Genomic DNA, 13,432 nt, shown 5'->3' on the forward strand with positions numbered 1-13,432 from the left:
GTGAGAAGCACCTTTCAAAACCACCCAACTCTCCACTGGGTCCACATGGATTCAGTCTCCAAACTGCCTCCATCTCCTCAAATCCCCCCAAGCACCAATGAAAAACAACTACTGTCATATAAAATTGTCAAAAGTACAGTCAAAGTTGTTTTCTTTCCAAGGAAATGCTTTGCTGTTCAGGAAAATCTCTAGGACCACATGTAGCTGGCAGCTGGGAGAAGGACAACACAAGCAATTAATGCCATGGACAAAGATCTTCAGTGCATTCTGGTGCCAAACACGCTTATCATCCAGTCCTTTAGCAAGATATCCTTGGGAGCAACCCCCACAAATTTGATTGAGGCTCTATATACCGTATTAATGAGGTTAATTATAAACACTGTTACCAGCAGGGGGACTAAAGGGTGAGAAAACAACTCAAAAGGGCCAGCTCCCCTCTACCCTGTCCAGCAACGGTATCATCCAGCCTGGTTTCCCTCTTTCCCCATGGGGATGACTTCAAAGATGCCACATCCAACAGCGGTTTTAGACCATACCTCGTCCCTGCAGAAAGCATCCTCCACTGCCAACGCATCCAAACCAACTTCTCCATCTCCTCCCTCCCTCCTAAAGAAGCACTTGCCCTGCAAGCCACAGCTTTCCAATCCGAAAAGGTCAATACATCACCCAATTTCAAAATTGATGATCTGTCACCAACAGGATGAACATGTAAGGAGATTTGGGGAGAGGGAAGTGGGAAGAAAAGAGGGGAAGTGGGGTTTATATCAACATAATTAATTGCTTTCGTGTTTGTTCATGTATTAGATTAGTAGACTCGGAGGCAATTAAGCATATTTGAAAAGAAAATACCCCATGGCAAAGCTTACCCTGCTGCTCATGCCATTTAAGAGCTTGAGATGGAAGGGAAGGAGGAAATTCCACTATTTTGGATTATTCTGTGATAAAAGAAGATATTTCCAAAATTTGCACATTAGGTTAAAATATTAATTTAGATTTAATCCTTTGCATTTATCACTTTCCTTTAGAAATATGAATTTTAACAAATTTTGGCTTTTAACGAAGCCAATGCTAAGTATGAAGGAAGAACATTAGAGAGAAATTAAACCCTCTGCCTTGTTTTGCCTATACTGATTTATTTTCTGAGTTTCATTCCAACCCAAACTGATACTCTTCAAATAATATTTAATGAAACTGCTTAAATCACAACAGAAACCTATAATGGGAAGACATGTTTCTTCAAGCATTAAACCATCTAATGATACTTAAACTGACCTTTTATATATACTAGAGCCTATTAAAAGAAAAATCTCATCACTTACTACCGACTTCGTTTTCATTACTGTCCAGTATCTCATGGACATTTCCACCTATGCAACAAACACACCCTCCAAAGCCACTGAAGCATAGCTTTGGGTATGGATTCCAAATACAACTGAGGTTATCCCCTAGTTCTGATCACTCGAGCACAGCTCTCCCTCCACTTCGTTATTACTTAATCTCCACCACAATCCTACAGCTGTTTTTCACCTAAACACTCATTTCCTACTCTTTCAGTAATTAAGGTTTCAATGGAACAGCCTGGCAGCACTTAATGCTGTTTTTATTAATGCTGTAATGACTTGAGTTACAAGATATTGAGCCATTTTCATGTTTTTGCAAACAAGACTATGGGTTCCCCCCACTGCTGCAGGGTTTCTGGTTCTCCACATTCCTATTCAACGAATCATTTAGATTCCAGGGCAACACAGGCATTTCTAAGACAGGCATGGCCCAAAAGGCTTTCTAACTGAATTACATAAACCGGGCACAGAGAAAAAAAAATTTCAAAACTAATTATATTATAGACTTGATTTTTTTGGCATCCAATTAAAGGCTCACAATTTTCTGAGAGAGCAGCAGCTCTTTGTCAACTGAATAAAAATCCCTTTGAAAAAAATCCTTCTACTTTTAAGCTTCTGAAGGCACCAACAATACTTGCAGGACATTGGTCCAATATCTAGCTATTATCATAGAATCACAGAATGGCTTGGGTTGGAAGGGGTCTTAAAGATCATCTAGCTCTAGCTCCTCTGCCATTGGCAGGAACACCTTCCACTAGACCTGGTTGCTCCAAGCCCTGTCCAACCTGCCCTTAAACACTTCCAGGGATGGGACAGCCACAGCTTCTCTGGGCAACCTGTGCCAGTGTCTCACCACCCTCACAGTGAAGATACTCAGTGGCACCTCTTTTGGTCAGTAGTAGCAATATCCTCTTTAAGGAAACTTTGAAGTGGTTTCAGGCAAGTTACAAGACATATTAAGAATGACACGCCATCTGCTTCCCAATGTGATGTTTTGCATTGTGTAACTAAACCAATTTAAGAACTGAAGTCTATCTGACATCTAATTAGTCTGTTTGGTAGCCTGATCACTTGTAGATGTTTTGGAGGAGAAGAAGCACTCTAACAATCTTGATCTTTTTTTAAAAAGAAAACAACTAAAAATAATTAGTCACAGAACTGTTTTTCCTTCCTAAATATTTCCTTCTTCTCCATTTAGGAATCAAAGCATATGTTTCTCCCATGCTACCCTCTATTTCTGGTAGAACGTAAATCTAGCTATCCTTTTTTTGGGTACCACAACCACAGAGCTTTACCAGAGCCCTGGAAAAGGGAGAGGAACATTCCCTGGGTTGCTGAATCAAAGGCTCCATCATCAGTGCCCAACATCACATGGCGATTTGCCAGGTCATTTGTTTGCTTGCTTAAGTTAACAGTATTTCTCAGGAAATGCGTGGTCACCTCAAGAGTGATTTATCCTGGCAGGGTAGCACTAGGGTATAAAAGCAGTAGGCGCAATCCAAACAGAAACAAAACAACTCATACCAGAGCATTTAAAATTCAAAGCCTAGACTCCAGCTTGCATACTGCTGCAGCTTCCTCACACGCTACACCAGCGCAAAGAGGAGGACCACAGATAGCTAGCAACACGCCACATCTTAAAACACCAAAGCAGGTCAAACTCAAAATCACAAGTACCTGCTAGCATCTGCTTACCATGGATGGGGATGTTCAGATTCACGTATCTATTGGGAACACATCAAGAAATAGCTAACAAGCATATTTAATAGGGACAGCCTTTATGGCAGCCACGCCAAGGAGAAACAACTTTTTCATGCATGAGCGGATGATGGAGAAGGAAGTGCACACCACATCTCCAGGAGCATTTCAGACATGTCTTGTAGAAATCAAAGACAACATTTTCTAGCAGACTCACTGTACGCACCCCCACACCAAACACAGTCGCATTCCAGAAGACCAGAGGCAAAACTTGATTCCAGCATCAGCCATGAACAACAGCATGAAGAAGCACAATGCATTGCTCCACGCAGCATTCCTCCAGGAAAAAAAAGATAGAAAAGTTAAGAGATAGAAGAAGGTGAAGATAGATGAGTAAGAACCACAATCAGGCAAGGGTGATAGCTGGAGGGAGGGTCAGATCAGGTCACTCCCAGAGGATGTTGTTCCTGGAACCGCAGGAGTTACGGTTTGCAACCTTTATCAGCTCCCTCAATGAAATACAACCACTCTTCTGGCCAGTCTTGTTTTCAGAGTTATTTTCTATTGTTCTGTACTAAGCAACTGCCTATCCTTATCAGCATCACCCTGGTCCCACTTGTTTTCCTGTTACCTTCCCTTGTGTCACGCTGGTTTTTCAGCCTTGCCTGGACAGGCATTTTGGAAGGTGCGATGACTCTGATAGCCTGATCTAATTACTGCCTTCCCAAAACAAGTCAGAAAAGAAAGAAGACAAAGAAAAAAGACTATTTCAGTTAGTTAAACATGCAGCTACCCAAGAAAAGAGCTGGAAGGACGCAGAGGGAATTTGCTAACTTTCACTCAGTGTTGGAGCAGAGCTGCTTTCAATATGCCATATTGACTTACCGCTGCTGGAGGCACAATAAAGGCAGGCCTTGGAGTCAATGCGGGCTCCTGCGGCTCTGTGTAAACTCCGCTTAAAATGTATTTCAAGGAACTTGATCTATTGACATGGCAACTGTGAAAACTTGAGTCCATTTGAAATTTAAATAGCATTTCCACCCTTCTCTAAATGCCAGCCACGGGGTGGGCCCCACGGCCCTTGTGTGGAAAATGCTTTCACTGGAAGACATCTCCCCCAACAGAATGCCTCCAGACACAACTGCTCTCCTCAAAAGCAGCCAGCACAACTGATTGGGACCCCTTTCTGATGCAAATTCATATTATTCTGTTGGGGAACAGCAGGTGTTCAGCCATGCTTTCCTTTAGAAAAATTAGGACCTTGCTTTCTCCCCCTCCTTCTTGCACTTGGCTCCCAGTTAGCTTCAACCGCTCTCACCCTCAGCACACACTTGGGTGCCTCCTGGGCTGTGAAGTACAAATCAGTGCTATTCAGGAACAGGGCAGTGTGCGCTACTGATCCGTAAATATGACTTTCATTAGACGTGACAAAAGCTACATGGCAAATGCCCACAGCAGAGCACACCAAGTCTTCCCAGTGTGGTGACCAGAAGTCCTCTTTCCCACTGCATGGCCGCTGGGACCCAGCATGGCACAAATTGAGGTTAAAATACAGGGGAAGCATTTCACAACCAATTTTGTTTGACTTATGGAGCTGGCCTACCAGAAGCTTTACCAGCAACCATGCCACATAAGTAATTTACTTCAACTTTGAGAGAGGGGCAGAACAAAATAAAATGGGTTGCTGATGAGTATCTCAAGGTTGCTATGGTCTATATAAAAGACATGTGAAAGCTGGCTGCCCATGCAGGGAGCACATGCTAGCCCCTTGTGCCAGTGGACATGCTGTTAGGCAATTATGCATATCACTCAACAAAAAGGTCTACATTAAAGTAGCACTGAAAGGTATGCAATAGGACTAATGTCTCTCACCATTCAAACACAAAAGGAAATGTTCCTGCCCCTTCACAAAATCCTAGAGTATCAGGCTAGAAGAGACCTCATTCATCATCTGATCCAGCCTTTCTTCCCAAAGCATGACCTAGACAAGATGTCCCAGCACCCTGTCCAGCCACACGTTAAAGGTGTCCAGTGCTGGAGAATCCACCACTTCCCTGGGGAGATTACTCCAATGGCTGATTCTTCTCATTGTGAAAAATTTTCCTCCTGTGTCCAGTCGGAATCTCCCGAGGAGTAACTTGTGCCCATTATCCCTCATCTTTTCTATGCGGCTCCTTGTAAAAAGGGAGTCTCTATCTTCTTTGTAGCCACCCTGTAAACACCTGTCCTCACCCTCTGTGATGCCACCCTGTCATTTGCAATTTAATTTGAGAACAAACAATGGAAAGGGAGAGCAATAGAGCTAATAAATGCACAGCAAGACACACATGTTAATATGGTTTTACACAGGCACCACCTAAAATTCTTGGGGCCTTTCTCCTAGCATGTGTGAATACCAACTTTCTGTAGGATCCCTGGAGTCTTAGAGAACAATTTGGAGGAAAAAGAAGTGTCTTCATGGACTCATTTAAGGAGCACAGGAAAAAGCTGCTGAGGACACCCATAGGAGAGCCAGACAAATGGATGATTAAGGCTGGCATCGTCCGAGTGATGCACCGCATCACCTAAGCGACCAGAGAGGGAACCACAAAGAATCTTTAAAGATGAGGAAAAGGAGCTTAAAAAAGATCGTGTCATACTGCAGATGGAGAAAATGTTGAAAAGAGGAAGGAAAGGCTGGGGGGATGTTCACAGAAGTGACGCAGTAGGGATGGCTGGGTGGTTGCCCACTGGACAGAAGAGGCCAAAGGATTAAATGCCAGTAGGCTAGACATGGGACAGTATACAGCATTTGTCCACCACTGTAACTTACTTAAAAAACTAAAGATTTAAAAACAAAACAAACGAACAAACACCAAAACACAAAATAAAACCAACAACAAAAACAACAACAGAAAGGATGGAAATCTAAAATCTATGTTGGACATGTCTTCTACTCAAGCCTCAACTCAAACCTGCTGTTCGCAGTTGAAAGTGCCTATTAAAAAGTTATATAAACAACATTTCATCTGACCATGTTTAAAATACCGTTACTTCAGACCTCTTCAATAATAAAAAGGAAGGGGGCTGAGTGATAAGCCAAAGTGTTTTTATTTCAGCTCTTCGAAGGAAGAAAAAAAAAAAAAAAAAAAAAAAAAAAAAAAAAAAAAAACAAACACAACACACACACAGGAAACTTGTGGGAATATTAGTCTAATTTAAGCCTTAAATTCCTAATTTGAGACATGTTTGTTTAAGCATAATGTAAGATAGACATCTGAAGTTATAAAATAACAAGACACTTCCAGAAAATTTGCCAGTTTTTATTGCCAGTAACAAACACTGTCTCAATTATGGGCTCCAGTTAGGACTCTATTATGCTAGACCCTTTATAAAATACAACTCGTACCATTAAAAGTCTACCTGGCTGTCTTACAGCAGTTGGATGATACAAAGAATAGCTAATAAAGAACTGAGAGTTTGAAAGCCTTCTCTTTTTTTAAGAAAATTTTAATCAGACCATTACTCAGTGGTTATAGCGGCAATGCTTTTACATATATGTATTATTGTCACCTTTTGATATATATATACATGCATGTATATATATTTATATATAGATACACATACATTATGTAATTCCCCCTCCCCCCCATTTGTAAAAAGCTTAGGCAGGTCCTCTCTGGAGCAGTTTGGTACAGATACACAACCAGAGCCCATAGAAGCAGTCCCAGCAGTTTAGCAGAGATGAAGCACATGTGGATTGAAGAATTCATCCACTGAGAGCTGCTCACAGCACTAACACTACAGTGACAATCGAATGTTCAGTGGTGAAAGCAGAGATATTTTTTCCTTTCTTCTCATCCATACAATCATAAAGCAGAAGCAGGCATATGATGCAAACTAACCCGTTTTAAACATCAAACTTTAAGCTTTTATTTTCTGCAAAGCTACCAACACTCAACCCTTCCACAGCTTCACTTGAAACTACACATTCTTATTGTAGCATAAGAAGAGGTGACCCACCCATCTCTGTAATGGCACAGCAGTTCAAGGGACAAAAAAAGACAGAAAACTAAGTTAAAAAAAAAAAAAAAAAAAATTTAGGACATGAAAAGGGTTATGCTTCTAATACCCTTCAAGATGGATGGATATACAGCATTTCTAGTAACAACACTGGTCTGCCAGAAGGATGGTTTTTCCATGTGTGATCACCATGCATGGAAAGGATGAGGGGAAAAAACTCAGATTGCCAGAGAAACTAGAGTTATAAATGCAATATTGAAAGTAAAGGTTTTACACTAAATGTAAAAAAATGTGACGAAAAAATACTTGTGTACTCATCACTTCATATGCCTGGCTAAATATCCTTTAACAAATTAAAACTCTAAAAGACATGCTGAATCAAAGTTAATGTCAAAGTACAGTGCTTGACATTTGTTCTCTAAAAATTAGTTATTGGCACAACATCTAAAATGCACTGTCACCAGAATCACAGCCACATAATTCACTTTTTAGCTGTTCAGAAACAGGGATAACAAAAATGTCTTGGCCAGTCACACCATGGTTCGTACTAACAACATTCCCAACATCTGATGTTGCTTCATTCTGCCTTTGGCAGAAGTTTGGAGTTTCATTCTTGAAGTTGTATAATAGATACTTTTGATTTGTGATTGAATGGAAGATTATAATCAACCTTGGGACATTCACTCACTCATGGAATAAAGCCACACAGTCCAGTATAAATATTTATAATTTTTTCCACATTTGTTAGTATAATTAAAGGGAATGAAATTCAATGCAACAGTTGGGGGAGGGAAGAGAAGTAAAACCTGTTATTTACAGTGTCCTTTAAAATTAAACGTATAGACATTAATTGCTTATTATACACACAGTTATTCAACCAGCAACACACAGAAAACTGAGCCAAAGAGAAGAGCCTGCTGCTCTTATCCCACAATAATTTGTCCCAACCGGTCATTCAGACAAGAAAAGATACAGGGCATCTTGTTTGCTTCACTTGCGCCAGCAGTGAATACAAGATGCTACTGCAGCAGCACGGTATCATTTTACACACCGCAGCATCCACATGAACGACTGTGCAGTGTCAGATGCTACCAGTCCAATTTAGGAGTATTTTATACCGCTCCATCCCAGGCAAGATAAATACAATTGGCCCCGTTATCACTATATATAAACCACTTACAACCACCTGGCAGAAATGCAAGGGCAGAGGGTGGTTAGGAAAATACTGGTTCCAGCTCCATATTTGCTGCTGCTTGTCTTGAGAAAAAAATAAAACCACCCATCACCTGGGTACTAAAATTGCAAAGGCAAACAACCACCTTGCCACAAGCTGAGAAATTCAAAGTTTACGCTGCAGTTCCTGAGGAGGAGCTCCTCTTTTCCAAAGGGTCAAATATTTTAGCTTAGAGGTTTTTAGAGCTTGTCTTCAGTAAGAAGAAGAGGGATTTTATTCTGGGTCCATCGCCTATTCATTCTTCCTTTAATAATACATGCTTCTGTTAAAAAGGGCAGCGCACTATTTTTAGACTATCCCATAATGTATAACAACGCATCAGCTAGGGTTTTTTTAAGCCTGGTACAGCTAAGGTTTGGGAGTCTGGAAAAAAATGGGGCACAGGTAGGAGTCTGTCCCAGGTTGCAGGGAAAGCTTTGCAGGCTAGGTGAGAAAGCACTGAAAACGTGCCTAGCGTTCTTCAACTCTTCTAAAACCTGAAATGTGCCGATAGAAAAGTAGGGAGAGAGAAAAAGAAAACAAAACCACTGAAGTGCTATTGCTTGGAAACCACTTTAATGAAAGCCACTGCAGAGTATGACAAGATACCTAACCTACGCTGACAGGGAAAACAGGCAAATCAAATCCACACAGCCACTTTTACATGCCCTCTGCTACAAAAATAGCTGGATAATAACCATTTCGCAGCTGAAGACGTTTGCAGGATCCAACACCTCTCTGAATCTTAAGACTGCTGCTGTACATGGAGGAAACCCTTCTGGAAGCATCAGCTTCAAGGCAGGAAGATCCTTCTTTACTGCCGCTGTAAAGGACAAAAGGCTGACTGGAATTAAGGGATGTTTCAGCCTCAGCCCCTTCTCAGTAAAATACTAGTTCTTATTTGCTTTGCTACAAGCAGGCTTAGATTCTGGCCCCCCTCCCCTTTTCAACATGGGAGCATGGTGCAGAGGTCTGTTTCTAAAGGATGCTGCCTCTCTACTCATTTTTAGGAGACCTGTGAGGAGCTGTCCCACCTTCCCACCTCCATCAGTGCAGCACCCTGGGACAGGTAGCAGAAGACCACAGCCTCTCTCACTTCCCTCAGATTTCATTCAGGGTGGTGGGGGGGAGAGTTTCTCCTTTTGGCACTGAAACTCAACTCCTGTCCCAGGATTTGATAAGCAATGCTGGGTTAGGTTGATAAAGCCCTGACTCCAGCCGCAGTCACAGAGCAGTCAGACACCAGGCTCTACAGTGGGATCATATTCAATACAATACATGTGGAAAAGGTCAGTGCTCCAACCTTTACTCATTAAACCCTCCCTAGAGCTCAGCACAGTATGCTTGCTGGATATAATAGCATTCCCCAAAAATGTGTCAGTGATGCATGAGCTTTAAAGTAGATCTCTGATCCCAGAAAGTAAATGCCAAGTCAGATGCAGCTACACATCTCATGGGACTTTTTGTTCAAATAAACCCAAACGTATTTTAAACCTGCTCCGTTAGATAACTGTGTCCATCCAGCACTCCAGATCTCCTCACTGCCTACCTGGATGTGCTCTTGTACCATTAGAAGGACTGTCACTTGTTTCTTCCACACAACAACAGTGAGAAGCTCAAAAGGATGATATCATCTTTAGAAAGCCCAGTGACAAATGGGTATACTAAAAATCAACCACCAGCCAAGCCTATAACTAGAATGACTTTTCTCTAGCCCAATATTTAAGACAAAAAAAAAAAAAAAAAAAAAAACCCCAAACACAAAACAAAACCGAAACTCTGCTGTGCAGCATGCCCAGGTCACCCAGCCAAGCTGGCTTGAGATTTATGTCCTAATCCCACCTTTATGCTTTTCAGGCCATGCATTAATTTTTAAAGAAATTCGAGTTCAGTGGGCTCATGCTTTGTAAAGCATGAGGAGAAGGTTACTGCTCTTTTCTTCCATCAAATCCATAAAGTGACCTGGCCAGGTACTACCACGTTGGCTCAGCAAAGCCAAATGACTTGAACATCACACCCTGTTTGCTGGAACATTTTTGTAGGTACCACTGCAGTGGCTCCTCCAAGAGACTACACACACATATGCTAAACTTCTGGTTCATCAAGGCACATTTTCACTTTTTTTTTTTTTGCAACACACAATATATGTCCCCTGCTGTGATCAGCCCGAAGTGGGAGCTGGGAGTCCAGCTAATCACCCTCACCCTGACCACACCAAATTCATCCACGGGAGCAACAGTCAGGGACAACGGCTGAGCTCCCTGCACTTTTCTATATCCTCAGATCCCTCCTCCAACACCAGCTGTTGCAGCATGGGGACGGGAATAGCCCCCCATTAATCATTCCTCGTTTCAGAGACAACATATTGGTCCGTCATAAGAAGCTATTCTGTGACCGAGAAGACACGGTCATGACAATCTCCACCAGCTAAAGAGCAGGGAGAGCTCTGCCCTCTCTCCCTTCTCCCAGAGCAGCAAGATTTCAGTACCTTATATCCTCTTAAGAGCCACTACTGCTCCTCAACCCCCAGGAGACTTAAAGAGCCTCAGCAGGAATACGTGCAAAATCCTCATCAGCTGATCCAAAGCTTTGCTTACAACCACCCTTTACGTAACCAGCAAGCAACATCCTAATTATCCAGCTAAACATAATGAATTCAATTTGCCTTCACTTCATGCACTTTCATTACTACACTAGTTATAAATTAAGGCACAGGGCAACTTGCCCCACAGCACTTTAGTAAAAACTAGAGGGTCTGGGGATGTGGAAACACGCAGTGAAACCATCCACCAAGTCTGCAATTGAAACATTAACCTAGATCAGGACCAGCAAAAACCGAGTATAACCAGAGCAAAGCCCCATTTACTGCTCTGGGTGGGGTTTTCCAGTGCCTTTGCTCAGCCAGAGATGGAGAAGCAACACAACAGCTGCAGCACAGGAGTAGATGGATACTTTTTTTTTTTTTCCTCTTGGTCCAGTTCCCTATCACACTGTAAGTAATCTCTGCTCTCATCATCAAGAATGCTCGCAATGACTGCAGAATATAACCCAAATTTTCTCTGTTGGGTCTGTCTACCCTGACTTGAGTTAACATCTACATTAACCTTTCATTTCCTAGCCTGGGTTTTCAGCTTTGGGTTTGTCTGTTGTTTGGTTGGTTTGTTTGTTTTTAATTGAACCACACTGTACTCCATATAAGCCTTGCATGTAATGAAGAAAACAGCACCACAATGCATTCCTCAACACTAGCTGAACCACTAAATAGCTGCCTGGAGTTTGAGGCTGAAGCAGCTGGGTGTTGGATTACAAACGCAAAACAAATGCCAAGGCATGGCCATAATGTGTGCAATACATTGATGACCTACTGCACTTACATAGCTCCTCGGAAAGCAGATCGGCCATTCAAAAGGCTTTTTTACACTTAAGAAAGAGAAAGTAATTTGTGCCTATAATGCAGATTTGAAAAATTCAAAGCAAAGTTCATGTATACAAATTACACTGGCGAGAGGGGTCAGGGGAAAAAATTCAGCCTTGCAGGGTTGGCAGGCTGGGAGGGACGGCATTTCACACTTTTGAAATGTTTCCAAAGGGCGATATCCCTTCCCACTGATGCCAGGAGCAAGACTCTTGCTAAACGTGGTTCGGCAGAGGATTTCCGAGACCGATCATGGCAATTCGAGCCTCCTCAGATCCTCCTTTTTCCTGCCTAGAGTACAGCAGTGCTTTTCAAAGCATGTGGAGTCCACAGCAAAAAGTCCCAGCCAAAGAGCACACATAACATTTTAAAGCAGTGAGCGTATCAGTGTACTGCAATCTCAAGTACACCTAGTAAAGCTATCCATGGAGTTAGCTGAGTGCTTCTGGGTTTTGGATGAGGTATGCAGGGTCTCTGACCCCATGCTCAGCAGAATTAAAACAGTGTTTTCATTCAATCTACAACACAAGTTAAGATAAAGCAGCTAAGGAGTAAAATTCCCCAAAGAATTGTTTTTTTACCATAAGGTAACATAAGGCTGAATGACAGCTGTACCATTCCGAAATCACCACAAAGGCAAAGCAGGGAAGTTCTCACCCACAGTTGAGAGAGGTCTGGAGAGGTCACCTAACTGTGTCGTCATGAACACTACTTGAGTCTCATCTCCAATAAAATTTACAGCAGGAGGGAGGACACAGTAGCTTATCTCCCTGCTACAACACGCCTACTCAGCCACAGTCATAGCTCCCCATTGCCTTGTCTTCCCCAAAATCAGAGCGTGGCCCAGTTTAAAGCCATTATTTAAAGCCACGTGTTGTTGGACCACAAGCAACATTTCAAAACCCCAGTTTGATGTTGCAAAGTGAGCTGCAGGAGTTTGCACCATCCAGCTGCTATTCTGCAACAAGAAAAGAAATGCCAACGCTCCCAAGTATCACACTTTTGCTAAAAGGCATCAAAATGGAAGCAAGTCTTTGGCTAAAGCAGACTGCAAGGAACTGGAGGAAGCACTTCTAAGTTCTTCTGTAGAAAGAGTGACAGAGGGGCTAGCATCCACCTCCTCTTTTGTTTTTAAATGCTATGTTCAGTGCTGAGCAGGAACATCTCAATCTGCAAAGACTAATTCAAGTTGTTCTAAGGGAATCAAAACTTCTTTAGTATCTCAGCAGTAGATGGGACGTAATCAGCAGCACGTCATCAGTCCTATCAACCTCTTGGTCAGCTGGCTGAAGAAAGTTGACTCTTGAAAGAGGACTCTTGAATACAACTCTTTAAAGCATTTAAGGTTCTTTGGGAGGGTGGGGAAAACGTCCATCTTATATTCAAATATCCCTGACAGCAAGGCACTAAAGCTGGATTCATACAGAATACTAATGGCAGCTTACCCTAGCTAGCGGTGGCAAGGCTATGTCTGGACTTTGCTGTTCCTGCACAGGCAGGACAGAGTAGCTGGCTCCAGATGACTTGGCCAGACACCTGACAGCAAACAACAAGCAAGTGCAGCAAGAAAACAGGAACAAAATTCTGATCTGTATGCACCTGACTGAAAACCTGATGGCTCAAGAGGTCACCCAAACTGGAAGGGGAAAACATTTAAGAAGGGAGTCAAAAAGGACATTTCCATCAAGAAGAGTAGCAGCAGGCTGAAGAATATGTCCCTATTTTGCTTGATGATAATCTCCCCCCTTTCACAGGAAGGAATAT

The 13,432-nt window shown here is 42.3% G+C and overlaps 1 protein-coding gene across 4 annotated transcripts in view; it reads right to left on the reverse strand.

The window, feature by feature from the left end:
- ACVR2B (activin A receptor type 2B) overlaps positions 1-13,432 on the reverse strand; it is a 98,269-nt gene that overhangs the window by 62,978 nt on the left and 21,859 nt on the right. The window lies entirely within an intron of this gene.

The sequence above is a fragment of the Strigops habroptila genome, chromosome 1 (assembly GCF_004027225.2).
Source record: "Strigops habroptila isolate Jane chromosome 1, bStrHab1.2.pri, whole genome shotgun sequence".
NCBI lineage: Eukaryota > Metazoa > Chordata > Aves > Psittaciformes > Psittacidae > Strigops > Strigops habroptila.